We start from the raw sequence: 18734 nt of genomic DNA on the forward strand, positions 1-18734 counted from the left end.
TTGCTAAATAGGAGAAATATAGTAAATTTATCCTTAATAGTCCAGGTTCAAGAGCTAGATGATGTGCAGAGCAATATTTGTCAGCATCCTCTCTCAACCCCCATAAATCCATGGGTATATATCTCCTTACCACTCACCACCAAACTAGCACTATAGGTAATCTTGGCAAAATTTATACTGAATTCAAACTCTCCAAAGGCACTTCCTATTATATGGCTTTATTTAAATTGCATTGCTATTTTCATGACAGAAGTGCCCTATTATCTGCCTTCTACTCAAATTCTATTCTTCAAAGATCTAGCTACAGTGCTACTTCTATGTCAATGGAGTTTTTGCAATGCACACAATTCAGTCTGTGAAGTTCTAATAGCACTTACCATTATACGAAGACTGTTTTGTTACTGTTGCTAGTATCCTCAAGTCAGGGTCAAGTTTGTTTTGTTTCACACACAAAGCAATGTTCCTTCCTATGTATCAGATTCATCAAAACATTTGAGTCTAATGTTGTCCTATGTATCAGATTCATCAAAACATTTGAGTCTAATGTTGTAGCCCTTATTTCATTCCATCCTTTGGGGGGCCTTCTCCTTCATTGACCCTCTATTTTACCAAGAATGATGTCCTTCTCCAGTGACTGTTCCCCCTCAACACAATTTTGAAGTATGTGAGACAAAGGTTCGTCATCCTTGCTTCCTAAGAGCACCCAGGCTGCCCCTTCCTCTAGCTTATTAAATATTCCTTGCCAACACCCACTATCAAATAGTGAGACATTTATGCATATATAAGGCAAGAAAAAAATATCATGGCTTGAATTAAGCACATCTTAGTCTTAAAAGTGACATGTTTCATTTTTAATTTTTGAAAAAGCTCTTTGGCTGTAGACTTATAGACTGCTATTTCCATGGATATTGATTGTGATTCCTATAAAAGTCAATCCTTGTAATTTTAATATTTTATACATTGATTTTGATGCTGGCTATTAATCTCATTGTGAGAAGTTTTCTTTATATTGAGCTATAATCCGTAGTGAAGGCTGTTGTCTTTGATCTTCATTAGCAAATGCTTACACTCCTCTTCACCTTCAGCCAGCCAAATTGGATCATTTGCATATTATAGGTTGTTAATGAGTTTTCTCCAATCCTAATGTCATGTTTTTCTTCATTTACTACAACTTCTTGGATTATTTACTGGATTATTATTATCTCAACATGCAGATCTAATTAATAGGGTGAAACGCTGATGAATACCTTTCTTATTTTAAACCACACAGAATTCCCTTGTTCTGTTTGAACGGTTGCTTCTTGTTCTATGTACAGGATCAGCATTAGCAAAAAAAATGATGTGTTCTGGAATTCTAATTATTTGCAATGTTATTCATAATTCATTGAAGCCTTTTCATAGTCAAGAAACTACAGACAAACTCCTCTGGTAGTCTTAGATTTCAGCCAAGACCCATTATATATCAGCAATGAAATTTTTATTTCTATATCCTCTTTTGAACCCAACCTGAATTTTGGAAGTTCACTTTCAATGTACTGCTGTAACTGATGTATTGCAAACATGGCATGGAAAATATACAGGGGGTACCCTCAAAACATGGGGAAAAGCTCGACTGGGTGGAGCTTTTGTGGTACCTATTTTTCCCTCTAGGGAGTGTCAAGCAACTTTCTCTGTGTTAGTGCACCCAGTTGTGTCACCTAGAAAGGTTCTCTCTGGTCACAGTGGATTTTTTCATAAAAGCAGTTTCACTTGAACATCTTTTTTTTTTTTTTTTTAATGATGGCTGATTTCAGAGAACAGTGTGCAGCCATGAAATTTTGGTTCCTGCTTGGGAAAAAATGCCGCAGAAACTGTTGTGATGTTGAACACAGCTTACAAGGACAGTGCTGTGGGAAAGACTCAAGTGAGTGAGTGGTTTTCTCATTTCAAAAAAAGTGAAATGTCGATTGATGACAAACCTTGTTCTGGACCAGCGGTTCTCAACCTGCGGGTCGTGACCCCTTTGGGGTCAAATGACCCTTTCACAGGGGTCACCTGATTCATAGCCGTAGCAAAATTACAGTTATGAAGCAGCAATGAAAATAATTTTATGGTTGGGGGTCACCACAACATGAGGAAGTGTATTAGGAAGGTTGAGAATCACTGTTCTGGACAGCCGTCAACTTCTTGAATGGATGAAAATGTTGACAAAATTAATGTACTTGTGCTCAAAGATTGATGATGGACCATCGAAGAGATGGGGAATTTATCTGGACTATCTTGGAACTCAGTTCAGCGCATTTTAATGGAAAATTTGGGAATGAGAAGGATCGCTATGAAATTTGTGGCCCGGGTTCTGACTGGCCAGGAAAAAGAGCATTGAGTGAAAACACCATGCTTTGAAAGAACAGCTCCGAAGTGACCCAGACTTTTACCCCAAGGTTATTACAGGTGAGGAGACATGGTGCTATTCTTAGGACCCTGAAAGAAAACATCAGTCAAGTCAGTGGAAGATGCCATTGTTACCTTGCCCCCCAAAAGCACATCAAGTGAAATCAAAGATCAAGACAATACTCATTTGTGTTTTTGAGGTGAGGGGGATAGTGTGTATGGAGTTTGTTCCACCAAGTCAGACTCTCAATCAAGCTTTCTATTAAAACCTTCTGAAAAGATTGAGTAACAGTATGTGACCCCCCAAAAGGCCTGATTTATGGCAGATGGGGGCTGGTTTTTGCCACCATGACAATGTACCTGCTCACACTGTCATCTCAGTGCATCAGTTTTGGGCAGAAAACAGCATGCCTTTCTTGCCCCAAGAACCTGACTCACCTGACCTCACTCCATGTGACTTCTTTTTGTTTCTGTGAATAAGAGGGATGGGAATGGAGAGCGAGTTAACGAAACAGAAGAAGTGAAGAAAAAAACGAGGGAGGTGGTGTCAGCCTCCAAACAGATGACTTTGAAAAGAGTGGAATTGCATATTTCATTGCAGAATTAAGTGTCATGGTGAGTATTTTGAAGGTGGTAAGATTGTTTTGTAAAAAAAATTAAATACATAGCTTTGAAAAAAAATCCGGGTCTTGGGGGCGAGCACTTCCCTCTTATGTATACACACCCACACACAGAAACATGGGGGTAGGTCAAAAAGCGTTGCTTCAAATTTTTAAACTATCCTTTTAAAGCAAAAATATCAAAGTTAAGCTATTGTTTCTCCATGTAGCCTCAATCTCTTCAACCTAGGTCTGTACTCCTTTGAATATAGTATTTCCTTCACATCAGACCTTCGCTGAATTATTCCATCTCTCTGGTTCACACCATCAAAAAGGTATTTTAGAGTCCTTGAGGGACCCAAATCATATCCCCATTAAGTGCTCTTTGAATTTGATGAAAAGAAGTCCGAAAGGACAATATATCAGTTGTAGGAGTGTTTTACCATGCCTCTCTCCTAGAACAGCTCTTGTGACCCTGGAAGAATGAGCAAGTGCCTTGCTGTGGTGGAAAGAAATAAATTCCTTGTCACAACTTTCCTGTTCTTTTTCTCACTAATGTAGGTTTCACTTAAAAAACAAAACAAAATAAGTTCTTCCTAATAACCCCCCTTGATAGACCTAGGTTTATCAAGAAAATATATCAAGATTACCTTTTAGGACCTTCAAAAGCCAGTCATCATAAGCTTCTGAGTTGACCTCACTGCCTTGAACTTAATCGGCTCTGTTGCTCTCCTCAAAAGGCATTGTTTTGATTGCACCTTTTTTTTTTTTTGAAGACATCTGAATGAGTCTAAGACAGGGGTGTAACTGAGAGAACTTGTTTGAAGTTATTCACTTACCTCAGAAGCATGTTTCAACAGACTTTGTATGTTAACACATACATGTGTATGTATGAAATTGAGCAATAGTAGTAATAATTTTGACTTAACCTAGTACAGGATCCCATCACTTATCTGTCAGGTTGTAGTGCTGTGGTAGCCTGTGTGTTCTCATGAAGCTGGAATTTATGTCATGATTATTTCAATTATAAGCAGAGGTGCCCAAAGTGAATATGTTTCAGCAGAAAGTCCACACTAAGATCTGACTACAAAGAAGGAATCGGCTTTCCATTATAGCGAAATCAGTCACTAAAACCCTTATGGGTGGCATTGCGACATGGTCAACTAGTGAAAGCTTCATAAATAGCAGCAGGGCATTGTCAGAGAGAATTGTGGACAACGAAGCACTCAAAATTTGACTGAGGAAGATATGCCTGCTCAAAGTAGAGTCAACAGTAATGGAATAACCATTTAAGAACCTCGATTTGCCAATAAGGTACAACTCAAAATGAGAAGAAATAGCTGTAAAGATCCATTGATAGTTAGAACTTGAAATATATGAAGTATGAATCTAGCAAACTTAGAATTTGTCAAAAATGGAATGGAACAAATAAAGATTGGGATCCTATGCATTAGTGAGCTGAAATAGACAAGTGTTGGTCATTCTGAATCAGAAAATCATGTGATTGTACGGTAGGAATAACACCTCAAGAGGAATTGGCATCTTATTCATGGTCAAAAAGACATTTCAAAGTGAATCTTAAAGGACAATGCTGTGTATATATGATTGTAGGTAGCCCCACACAACAAAATTGAGCCAATAGAACTACTATTCAAATTAATGTACCAGCCACTAAAGTTAGTAATGCAGAACTTGAAGAATTTTGCTAACATCTTTAATCTGAAATTGATCAAACTTGCAATCAAGACACATTGATAATCATTGGCAAATATGGAAAAAGTTGGCAACAAAGGAAGGAACAGTAATTGGAAAATATAAACTTGGTGATAGAAACAAAGATGGAGATTGAATGATAGAATTTTGCAAGACTAATGATTTATTCATGGAAAATACCATGACAAAATTCAACTATACTTATGGTCTTCTCCATATGGAATACACAGATATCAAATTAACTACATCTGTTGTAAGAGACAGTGGAAAAGCTCAATATCAGATGCTATAATGAGAGGAGGAGTCATCTGTGGAAAAGACCATCAATTGTTCCTATGTAAGTTCAGGTTGAAGATAAAAAAAAAAAACATTTAAAAAGGCCACAATTAAAAACAAATCCCACATGAATTTTGAGAACATCTCAAGAACAGATTTGATGCACTAAACCCTAACAACAGAAGACTTGAAGAGCCGTCGGATGACATAAAGATCATCACACTTTAAGAAAACAAAAAGTCATTAAGAAGACAGGCAAGAAGAAAATATCAAACTGTGTATCAGAAGAGACCCTGAACCTTGCTCTTATTTGTAGAATAACTAATGGAAGAAAGATGAAGTAGAAAAGATGAGCAGAAAATTTCAAAGGGCAGTTCTAGGAGACAAAGTGAACTATCATAATTAAATATGAAAAGATTTCGAGCTATAAAATGAAAATGGAAAAACATCCTAAGCATATTTTAGAATGAAATAATTGAAGAAAAATTAAACCTCAATTTGCAATGTTGAAAGATTATATGAACAAAATATTGAATGATGAAAGAAGCATCAAAAGAAAATGGAAAGAATATACAGTCACTGTACTAAAAAGAACCAGTTGAGATTCAACTCTTTCAAATGGTAACACATGAACAAGAACCAATGTTACTAAAGGAAAAAGTCCAGGCTGCACTGAAGGCATTAGCCAAAACCAAGCCTACAAGAATTAATGAAATACCATTTGAAATTTTGAACAACTCACTAAGCACTGGAAACATTTATTCATGTATGCCAGGAAATTTGGAAGAAAACTTCTTGGCCAACTAATTGGAAGGGGTCCATATTTGTACTCATTACAAAGAAAGATGACCCAATAGAAAATGGAAATTATAGAACAATATCATTGATATCACATGCAAGTAAAATTTGGCTAAAGATCATTCAACAATGATTGAAGCAATCCATGGACAGGGAGCTGGCAGAGGTTCAGGCCAGATTCAAAAGAGAGCATGAAATAAGATAGATCATTGTTGACTTCAGATAGATCTTGGTGGAAAGCAGAGAATACCAGAAAGATGCTCAGTCTGAGTAGACTAGAGAAACAAATCCATGGACATACATATGTGTATAAGGAAGAGGTTTATATACAAGATCAACTGAACATTGAGAAAACATCCCAACCCAGTCCAGTCCAAGGCCATAAGTCCAATATTAGCCCATATTTCCAATATCAATCTATAAAGTCCTCTTCAGAATCATAAAACACATGCAAGGACACCAAATGCAGAAGATCACATGCCAGTGGGTAGAAAGTCTTTTGATCCAGTGTCACTGGAAACATCTCAGCACTGTCAGGGGTCTCTCTGTGACTTCTCCAGCTTCTGAGGTCTGATTGCATCCATGTGGCTTGTCTTCTGCAATGTCTCCCAGAAAGTAGCAGAGAGAGAGTGTGTGTCTTCTGCCTCCAAGGAGGAAGTACCGGATTCCCCAGAATTCTCAGGAGAAGGCCGACACAGAGGTCTCATTGGCTATCTCCAGATTGACAGGCTAGACTCCACCCCTATATTCCTAGTCCTCAAATTGACACCAGATTAGGTGACTACCACAGACTTGGTGACTACCTTGTCAATTTGACACTTTCACATAACTCTTTAGCCATATATAACTTTCAAACAAACAATAATAAAATCATATCTGTACCTAACAAGATAAAATTAAAATGAATACAATTCAATATGTGCCACCCTCATTTAGACATAACATTTTACAAGTGAACAAAACAAAAATATCCTATGCCTAAAAATTGCAGTTAAGTAACACCAACACCTTAATCCTATAATCCTACGAATGTGTTCCCTCACCTATGAAAGTTTGTAAGCCAACCACTTCATGCCTTTATACCCCAATTTGGGGTATCCAATTTCTATACTACCCACTTACATCAACCCAGTGCTCCCAGGAGACAATCATAGTCTTTGACATGAAGAATCTTCATTCCAGTTGGAACCTTGTGAAATCCGCATCCAAAAGCAAAGTCAAATCAGGATAGGCCATCCATAAAGTCAACAGCAATATGCACCAGTTCACAGACTCAAAAATCTCTTCATCTGGTCGGGTTCTGATCAACTCAATGTAGGCTGTCTCTCTTAGCTTTACCAGCATGTCCACTGGTCACCTTGCTGTAGACCCTGGCCACATCAGAATTCTCAACAACCCTAGCCCTTTGTGCTAGTTAGGTTATGAACTTCAGACCAGTCAACCCACTCTTGTCTTCTCCTCTAGTTCCTGTAAACCAGGTCCACGGGTGTCAGTGGCCAAACTCAACCCTTCTCTTTATTGCTGCATTTCTCCCACTTCCACTCAACAAGTGAATCCAGGTGGTCACCTAGCAAGAATTTCAGCATGCCCACAGGCTTCCTTTAATGTTTAGTCCTAGAGAGGAGTTTTCTTCATTATTCCAGATTTTTTCACAGCTTCTGACAAAACCCACTAGAGTTTAAACTTCAAATTCAAAGTGCTCCTTTTATTTTACTTCAATCTGTCAAGCTTGCCCCAGGCAAGTATCTTGGAATGCAAATGTCCTGAGTACTCCAAAGCCCTGGGCGAAGCTTATCTTTTCAGAGCCTTCACTGCTGGTGAGTCCTAAACCCATCTAAAGATCCGATTTTAATGGCTGATGACAAATGGACTTACAAACTCTCTATTTTCATACTTCTCAATACACATTTCAATCAATCATTATATCAATAATAATAAAGAGAGGAAATCAGTGTAAACAAAGCAGAATCGGATACTAAACTCAATTTTTTTCCTAATCATTTTATTAGGGGCTAATAGAACTCTTATCACAATCCATACATACATCAACTGTGTGAAGTGCATTTGCACATTCATTGCCCTCATCATTCTCAAAACATTTCCTCTCCACCTAAGCCCCCAGCATTAGGTCCTCATTTTTCCCCTCCCTCCCTGCTCGCCCCTCCCTCCTGAACCCTTGATAGTTTATAAATTATTATTTTATCATATCTTGCCCTGTCCAACGTCTTCTTTCACCCACTTTTCTGTTGTCCATCCCTCAGGGAGAAGGTCACATATAGTTCCTTGTAATCAGTTCCCTCTTTCCAACCCACTCTCCCTCTACCCTCCCAATATCGCCACTCACACCACTGGTCCTGTAGGGTCCATCCACCCTGGATTCCCCATATTTCCAGTTCCTATCTGTACCTATCCAGTTCCTATCTAAACTCAATTCTTAAAACAGTCAAGTTCAATCTTTATTTAGCTTATCTAAATCCTTATCTAAACTATTTTATTTATACAAAAATATGGGTTTGGGCCTCTTGAGAGCATCAAGCCAGAGTTAGGTTTTCTGCCAATCATTTTGACCTTATGTCAACCATTTTCTCTAACAAGCATGGTCTCTGAAAAATTCAAATGGAAATTTGTACCCCTGAGCTCAAAATATACATTAATCACATTCATTCTCATCATTTCAAACAGGAATAACCAAAGACTACAACCAAACATAATAATCAAATCTTCAACTCCCCATATTCTTTCCAGAACACAACTCAGTAAACTGCAAGAATATATCTGACTTCTGGCTAGCCAAAGAAGCAACACTACCATGAGGGAGAGGTCAAACAAATATCTATTCTCCATCTTTATGATTTGTTTCTCTAGTACCCCACTCCCAAGGTACCATAATGTGTTAGTCTGGGTAGAGAAAAAAATCCATGGACACACACGTGTGTATAAGAAAGAGATGTATATACAAGAGCAACTGAACATTGAGAAAACATCCCAACCCAGTCCAGTCCAAGGCCATAAGTCCGATATTAGCCCATATTTCCAATATCAATCTATAAAGTCCTTTTCAGACTCACGAAACACATGCAATGACGCTGAATGCATGAGATCACAGGCCAGTGGATAGAAAGTCTTCGGATCCAGTGTCATTGGAAACATCTCAGCACTGTCAGGGGTCTCTCTGTGGCTTCTCCAGCTTCCAAGGTCTGATTGCGTCCATGTGTCTTGTCTTCTGCAATGTCTCCCAGAGAGTAACAGAGAGAGAGAGTGTGTGTCTTCCACCTCCAAGGAGGAAGTACCGGATTTCCCAGAATTCTCAGGAGAAGGCTATGCCCATACAGAGGTCTCATTGGCTATCTCCAGATTGATAGGCTAGACTCCACCCCTACACTCTTAATCCTCAAATTGACACCAGATTAGGTGACTACCACATATTGTATTGACTATTCAAAGACATTCAACTGTGTGGAGCATAATAAATGGTGGACAGCCTTGAAGAAAAATTGGAAATTACAAAACAACGTATTGCTCTCAAGTTAAACTTGTACATGAATCAAGGGGCAGTTGTGTGAAGAGAACAAAAGAATACTGCATGGTTTAAGATCAGGAAAGGTGTGTGACAGAGTTGTATCCTCTCATCATACTTATTCAAGCTGCATGCTGAGCAAATAATGAGAAAAATTGGATTCTATATAGAATTCAGTATCATGATTGGAGGAAGACTTTTTAACAACCTGTGATATTCCGATGACACATCTTGATTGCTTAATGTAAGGAGGATTTGAAGAACTTGCTTATGAAGTTGCCTTCAACTGCAATCGATTGCAACTCAATGTAAAGACCAAAATCCTCAGAACAGGACCAATAGGTAGCGTCATGATAAATGGAGACAAATGGAAGCTATCAAGAATTTGGATCCACAATCAATGCTCATGGAAACAGCAGTCAAGAGATAAAAAGATGTGTAAATCTGTACACAAGACCTCTTTAAAGTGTTGAAAAGCAAGGAGGATACTAAGCAAGGACTGGAGTGTGTCTAACCCCTGGTATATATAATAGCCTCATCTGCATGTGAAATTTGGACATTGAATGAGGAAGACTGAAGAAGAGTCTATGTATGTGAATTATGGCTAAAGATATTGAAAGTATTATGGACTGGCAAAAGAACCAATTCTGTCTTAGAAGAAGTATAGCAAGAATAGTCCTTAGAAGCAAGGTTTTCTTGGCTTCTCACATTCTTTGAGCATGTGAGAAATCAGTCCCTGGAAAAGGCCATTATATTTGATGAGATAGGGCAAGACATTCTACATGATGGTTTGACGTGGTGGCTACCACAATGCTCTCAAACATAAGAAAAATTGTGAGGATGGCAGTGTCTCACTCTGTTGTATATAGGGCCCCTATGATTTGGAAAGGAGGTGATTGTATCTAATGACTAACAACAGTACATGATCACTAATATTGTGATTTTTTTCTTAATCATTTTATTGGGAGGCTCTTACAAATCGTATACAAATTCATCATTCAATAGTATTAAGCACACTTGTACATATGTTGCCATCAAGATTTTCAAAACAATTTCTTTCTACTTGAGCCCTTGGCATCAGCTCCTCTTTTGTCTCCCTCCCTCCCGCATCCTCCCATCCATGTGAATCCTTGATCAATTATATATTACTATTGTTATTTCATGTCTTACACTGTCTGTTATCTCCCTTCACCCACCTTTCTGTTATTCATGCCCCTTGGGGGGGGGGGGCTATATATCCAATCTAGTGATGGGTCTCCCTTTCTTCCCTGCTCCCCTCTCACCATCCCCCTACCCTCATGACATCCCTACTCCCACTATTGTTCCTGAGGGTTTTATCTGTCCTGAATTCCATGTGTCGACAGCTCTTATCTGTACCAATGTGTGGACTCCAGTCTAGTTGGATTTGTAAGGTTGAACTGAGTCTTGGTAGTGGTGGGGAGGAAGCATTCAGAAACTAGAGGACTGATGTGTTTTTTGTCGGTGCTATACTGTGCCTTGGTTGAATCATCCCTTCCTTGTAACCCTTCAGTGATGGGATGTCCAATTTTCCATGGATGGGCATTGGGCCTCCACTCCAACCCCTCTCTTTCACATTGATATACTTGTTCATTTTGGATATTTTGATACCTGATACCACCAACACCTCATGATCACACAGGCTGGTGTGCTTCTTCCATGGGGACTTATTTGCATCCCTGTTAGATGGCTGTTTGTTTAACTTCAAGCCTTTAAGACCCCATAGGCTACATATTTTGATAGCCAGGCACCATCTGCTTTCTTCACCACATTTGCTCGTGTGCCCATTGTGTCTTCCATGATTGTGCTCAGAAAATGAGTATCAAAGAGTGCCAGGTTATTAGAACAAAGTGTTCTTGTGTTAAGGGAGGCCTTGAGTGGAGGCCCAAAGTCTGTCTGCTTTCTTAAATACTTAACAAATATTTAGAATTGTTGAAGGACCTTTAAAAAAATACCAATGCCTGAACCCACTTACATAGCTTCTTTTCTGTTTTATCTTTGATGTTCTTAATGAATTCAGACATCACTTATTTACAAAAACATCCCAAGCAATCATAACGTGTTACTAAAATTGAACACCACTGATACAGAAATTGATATTCATTTTTTTCATTAATATATATGCAGTTTCATATTCTTTTGGGTATTTGGAGTTACCTACATGTGGATACTATATCAGAACTTAAACTCTGAGCATCCCAGCTTCAAGAAGGTCATGGATGACAGTGACAGTGCAAATTCATTTGCAGAATCTCTACATAGACTAAGCCTCTGTTAAATTCCTTCTGATCACTAAACAGAGATGCAGATAATGTGTCCCTCTGGCACAGTGTATTAGAAAGTGGATTACCTCCAGCCTTATCCAGCCAGCCCCCAGGGAGGGACAGTGTCTTAGAGGCTTACCTGAGTGTGTCCTTGATGTGGAGTACTAGGGCTTAAGTAGTCATGAGTAATGCCCTACCAGTAGTACCCTGACCGTCTTGATCAGAAGGCCCTGAATCAATACTGTAAGCTCTTCTATGTAACCTAATGTATATATCCCAAACATGATCTTGTTCCCGTGCCTGTAGTCCCACCTGTAACTGTGATGTATTGATCTGCCACAAATCAATAATTTGTGATAGCTTCTTTTGTTCCATGCCTTATTTAGCTAGTGTTCTGACTGAATCCTTGGACCCCATTATGACATCCCCTCATCCAGATAATGTATCTGTCTTTGTGTTTTCTTTGTCCCTGTCAAGACTTAATAAATCTTCTCCTTAAGTTATATTCAGATTGGGATGTTTTTTGTGCTCTAAACAGCACATTCTGTTAATATTTTAGTGATTCTTACCATTTAAAACAGTGAATAATTAAGCTACCCATATTAGAGGCTGACGTGTTTTTCAGTCCATACCGAATGACTTAATCACCAACAGGAAGGAAAGTCATCCACACACACTGGATTGCAGTATGGAGCAGTTATGGATGCGTACACAGTGGTTTATTTAGAAGAAACCTTGGTGCCATAGTGGCTACATCTTGGGTTGCTAACTACAAGGTCAGCAGTTCAAAGCCACCAGCTGCTCCTTCAGGAGATAATCAAAGCTTTCTACTCCCATAAAGAGTCACTTAGAAAGTGTCACTATGAGTCAGAATCAACTTGATGACAATTAGTTTGGCTTTTGTTTTGGTTAATTGTGAAGTAATGTCAAACTTGCAATAAATTAGCTAATAATTTCTTATTAATAATAAACATATTTTTGGCATAATTTGAGAAGTTAGATTTGAAGCATAATTTATTGCAAACATATTTTCATTCTCTTATACAATAAAACCTTTAGTAATGTTGATGATAATTTAAAGCCATCTTTCTCAACACTTGATGTCAGGTGTTGTCTACTGGGTTCTGACCCATAGGGACCTTATGTCCAACAGGAATGAAACACTGCCCATCTTCTCAATTGTTGTTTGAACCCATTGTTGCAACCATTGAGTAAATCAATCTTATTGAGACTCTTCCTTTTCTCTAATGAGTTTCTACTTTATTAAGCATTTCGTCCTTTCCCAGTGACTGGTCCCTTTGGATAACATGTCTAAAACATGTGAGCTGAAGTCTAGACATCATTGCTTCTAAGGAACATTTGGTCATTACTTCCTCTAAGACACATATGTTTGCTCTTCTGGAAAGCCATAGGACTTTCAATATTCTTTGCCAACATCATAATTCAAAGTCTCCTTTTGGCCTGCTTTACTCACTGTTGAATTTTCACACGCATATGAAAATTCCTGGAGACTAGTTTCTCTGCTAATGCCTTCAGCATAGCTTAGACATTCTATGCTACTCTCTCCTAAAATATTTAAAAATATATTCTAAAGTGGTCCTTTCAGGAAGTTACTGTGTTTTAAAGGAAAATATCTTTTGAAATAGTTACAAATCATTCAAGTTAAAAATGCATAGATTTCTTCATAGATATTTTCTCTTTATTTTAGTTTTATGTTTTACCATATATATATCAATATCTATCTATCTATATATGCAATTATATTGTAAGATGTTTATCCTAGCTCTCAGGATGCAAAGAAATTCCATAACTCTTGAATAACCACCTATCAACTTACATACTCTAGGCTTCTTTTAGTCATCTGTCTCAGTGACATTTCAAATGAGAATTTCATTGGAAATTCTTCCCACCATTTCTTATAGATATTTCTAACTTTTACCAAATTGTGATAGATTCTGAGTACATATTCTAAACACTATGCTAGATATCTTGGTTACACAATTTTGTATTCCTGGTGACCCTGTGGGATAACCATAGGGCTGTTAACCACAAGGTCAGGTAGTTCAACCCTCTAGGAAGTCCCCAGGAGAAAGATGAGCTTATCTGCTCCCGTCATGATTGACAGTCTTGGAAACCAGATATAGAATTATTGGTAGTCAAAATCAACTTGATGGATGATAGTTTTGTGTGGTTCTTTTCTTTCTAATCCTAAAATCAACATTATCAAGTATGTTCCACATTTTATAGATTAGAAATAGAGGTATAAAAGGAAAAAATATTCAGAGAGGAACTGAAATAGTCAGAATTGTAACCCAGATGTGTCCAAGTTTGATGACCATATTAATCTTTACTAGTTTCCCTCCTTAAGGTTTTAACAATGTGGTTGTCTTTCTTCTACTTGGTCAAGCAGAATAACTAATTCTTTGTTATCAAATATATTCTTTTAGATACTTCTTACCTATTATCTTTCTACTTAAAAGCAAACATGCTCATTTTCTACATCTATTCCTGTTATGCCATAGTTCCTGTCACCTTCATTTTATCAGTCACAGGTCCTTGCAAATGGGTCTATTTGGAGTCACAGCACTGACTTCGCCCTCCAGGTGTTCTGTGTAAAGATGAGGATTGGAGTCATTATCTTTCTTATTCTAACACCGTGCTTTCATTAATAAGGCCTCAGGCCCTTAGACTGTTTGGCAGTCAGACTACCGCTAACTCCTACTGAGCTTACCGTTAACTAACCCTCTTAGTTTCCTTCTCACATCCTGTTAATTCATATTACCTCGAGTCCTATCTTTGTACACTTTGCTTATGCATCCAGGTGAGGGTCTAATGACTACTCTCATGAAACGTTATCATATTAGAATTATCTCACCATCCCTGACATCTAGCATTTTTTCAGCCTCTTTTAACATCTGTGGTGGTAATGATAGTGAAGAAGCATGATTTTACGTGTTTTTTTTTAATGCTCCCCTTTTGTCTGTCAATTTTCCGTAATGTGGTGGCTTTCCTGTTTCCATCATGCTAGAATTGATGTACTGGTATTTTAAATATTAGCAGGGTTACCCCAGGTGAACAGACTACAAAGAAGGACAGGGCTGTCCATTTCTCAAAGGTTAAAATTCAAAACTCATTTCTATTGAGTTGATTCCAACTCAATGTCTAATAGGACAGGGGAGAACTGCCCTTGTCCATTTCCAAACACACACATCTTTACAGGGGAAGAAAGCTTCATCTTTCTCCTGAAAAGCAGTTGGTGGTTTTTAGCTACTGGCCTTGAGGTTCATAGGCCAAATTGTAGCCTAATACACCACCGGGGCTTCCACGGAAGACTTCAGGAGTAACCACTGAACATCGTCAGATATATGTGGGAAGAGGAGGTTGTAAGGCATTTGAAATGCAACTGGGGAAGATATTACCTCTTCAAAGAAAAGCTGACCATAATACTAATATGGATAGAGTAAAGCTTCATTTTCTGATGAGGCAAGACTCAAAATGAAAAGAAACATCCATTAATAAAGGTCATATGAAATGTACAAAGTATGAACCTACAAAATTTAGAAGTCACTATAAATGAAAGAAGACATTTAAATATCAATGTGCTAGGCATTGGTAAGTTGAAATAGGCTGGTATTGTTATTTTGAATCAGAGAATCATATTTACTATCCAGGAATAACAAATTCAAAAGACATTATATCACCTTCATTATCAAAAATGATATCTCAACGTAGATCTTGAAGAAAAATGTTGTCTGTGACAGGGCATATACACACCTACAAAAAAGTCTAGTTATTATTTATAAACTAGTGATGAAGTAATGAAATAATTCTAACAAGTTCTTCAGTCTGAAAAGGATAAAGAATGTGATCATGACAAATTGATAACTATTGGCAATTGGAATCTGAAATTTGGAAACAAAAGAGAAAGGGACAGTAGTTGGAAAATATGACTTTGGTGATTCAAAAGAAGCTAGAGATCTCAAAGTAGAATTTTTCAAGACCAAAAACTTCTTCCAGCAAATACCATTTTTCACAACATAAACAGTGATGCTACCTATGGAACAAAGCAGGCGGAATAGACAGGAATCCAAATGACTACATCTGTGGGAAGAGACTGTGGATAAGATTGGAGATTGAAAGGTTACATTTTGCTTGGATCCATAGTCAATGTTTATGGAATCAACCATCAAGAAAGCAAATGACGTAGTTGTGGTATTGGCACATCTACTGCACAAAGTCCTCTTTAAATGGTTGAAGAACAAAGCTGTCCTTTTGAAGAATCAGGTGTGAGTAGTGTGAGCGTGGTGTTTTCGATAGCCTCGTACACAGGTGCACGCTGCACTATGACTAAGGAAGGCAGCAGAAGGATGAAAGCATTTGAATGATGGTTTACGTGAATAATATTGAAAATAATACTGGAAAACAAACAAACCTGTCTGGAAGAAGTCCATTCAGAGTACCCATTAGAAGTGAAGGTGGGGAGAGTTTGTCTTGTGTACTTTGCACATGTTATCAGTAGAGACAAGACCTTTGGGAAAAGATATCATGTTTGGGAAATTGGAGGTTAGGGCAAAAGAGGAAGTTCATAAAGCAGATGAATGGACCCAGTGCCTACAATGGGCAGTACTGCGTGCTCCGACTAACACTAGCAATTCAACTTTATCATCTAGCAACATAACTTTTAGCTCACATTTAATGTCTTTTCATTTTGCTCAATTGATATTTTCCACATTTGATTACTTGATACGTTTATTAACTAATTAAGACTTGTCACAGACCACTAGAAAGTTCAAAGCAGATAGCTTTTAGACTGTAATCTAAACTGTGCAAGTGCCCTATAGTCAAAACGTCTTCAAGAGCTATGCACTTCTCGTGGCGTTCCTAGCAGGGACTGGAACAATTCAGTAGCCTCAAACTCCAACTCCCAGACCATAGCACTGCCATAGAGCCAAACGTGACCCAGCCGCTCTACTTAAAGGTGTTTGAAGCTTGGTAAATCTCAATGCGAGCAGCCAGTCTCACTTTTCTCCTATACAGTGGCTGGTGAGTTTCAACCGCTGACCCGCCGCGGTTAGCAGTCCAACAGGTACTCAACCGAATTACCCGCGCTCCTATGAGCAAACATTTTAAGAAGCTGAGCACAATCTATTTTGGGTAAATAAGTTGTCTAACATTAAAATTCAAGGAAAATAAAAAGTTCCAAACAATGAGCGCTTAAGAGGGGATGCACACTATCACCAAAGAGAAACAAAAGTTTCTGCCTCTCTTACACTTGGCTTTATTCTTTTTGTCAACCCATGACAGACAAGCACTAAGCAACCTAAAAAAAGAAAACAGAAAGGGAGAGAGCGAGCGAGAGAGATGTTCCATGCCAGATAGTTATTTTTTTTATCTTCTTCCTCTGACAGCGTCCAAGAAACTAAAAGGGAAAAGCGAAGAGAGGAGGAAGATAATCAGGGTTGATTGTGAATCTGGGAAAAGTCTCAACTACATATTGAGAGTCACAAAAATAAAAGCTGAAAGATCACGAGAGGAAATGAATAACCATTTTGCCCATTGCCAGTGTTCTGCTCCCTAGTCCTCCAGCTGCGGGCTGTGATTGAGCCTCACCCTTCAGAGCTGAGTTAGAAGCACATGCAAACATCTCAGCTGCTGGCTCTCTGGCACCGCATTTGTCTTCAGAATGCCCTAAAGATAGTTTTCTTAGTAAATACACAGTCAGGCTGCAGAAATTTCACAGGGGAAGATGCAACTATGTTCTCTGATACAAGAGTCTTTTCCATCTGCAGGGTCTCTGGGATGTTAGAAATATACAACTTTTCTGGTAACACACACACACACACACACACACACACACACACACACACACCAGAGAGAGAGACAGAGATAGAGACAGAGAATTTAAATGTGCCTGATACCCTTCTTCAAAGGTGTTTTCTCTTTTCTGCACGGGTGATATGCCGAGTCCATGCCTGCCAGGAGTATGGTGTGTGCTCTCTACCAAATACACTGCATGGCACACAGCAAACATGCAGGCAGTACGTGCTGTGTGAATGGACAAATGTTTATCGGTATCATTGCTGAACCATGAGAATGTTTCCCTTCTGGTTTACATATAAGTACGAGAAAACACTTCCTGGGCAAATAGTTGTGCCTTTTCAGGCAAAGAGCCTGACTGCCTCCGGAGTTTTGTCTGCTGTCATAGTTGTTTTGTTGTTTGCTTGCAGAGTGTTTTCCAGTTTCTTGCTTGAATCCATCATGACAGATCACCCCATATCTGGGTACGCCAAGTTGAACCTCCTTTGAATCCTGAGTTATGCATTCAGTTGACTTGACATGAACCAGAAATTTTGCATTTTTAACAAATTCCCCGATGATGCAGATGACCCTGGACCAGGGACCACAACTTAAAAACCACCGTGTTAATCCAAGTCCCTAAATGAAAAATGAGAAAACGAGAGCAATGGATACATCGGGAATCATATGGGCACTCTGGTTACTACAGAAGCGCCAGGTTGTCCTTCCAGTGGAAGCATCTTGACTCTCTCCAGGAGCCCTTTTAAGGAAGAACCGTGGTGAGAGCGAGAAGCAAAAGTGCAGCGGAAATGAGAGTAGTGGAGAGAACGAGGGGCAGCAAAGGCAGCAGCATCAAATGACGATTTGTGAAATTTGTGGATTTAAATAAAATCTTGGTACTTGCTTAAAAGTTCTCCAGGGGAGAGAAAAAGGTCCTATAATCTCCCTTGGTAACTTCTTTCACATCTACAAACATTATTCAGAACATTCCTGCTATGAACGTAAGCCCATTTTCCATTGCTAATGAGGCATTCTATATTATACTACTAAGGAACTGATGTTGGAAAATAAATGTGTCTATGAAGTAACCACATTAAAAAATGAAAAATTGAAATAAAAATAATTAAATGCAGCCAGCTGCTTTAAGCAACTGTTTCATCACATGGTAAGAAAAGTATTCAAAAGCTATCCAAAATCTGTTCTCTGCAGTTACTTCTTGCCTTATTGCCTCACCACAATGAGTTATATTAATTATGGAATCCATTGTCTCAATATAGTTTCTTGTTCTGTGGCCAGTCTGAGCTCTTTCAATAAATTAAACTATCTTTATTAATCCCATTATGCCTATCTAGTCTTGTGCAGTTCCTATTGTGTTATGTAAAG

Source organism: Echinops telfairi, unplaced genomic scaffold (assembly GCF_000313985.2).
Source record: "Echinops telfairi isolate 266 unplaced genomic scaffold, ASM31398v2 ScPeMD7_4;HRSCAF=17, whole genome shotgun sequence".
Lineage (NCBI taxonomy): Eukaryota > Metazoa > Chordata > Mammalia > Afrosoricida > Tenrecidae > Echinops > Echinops telfairi.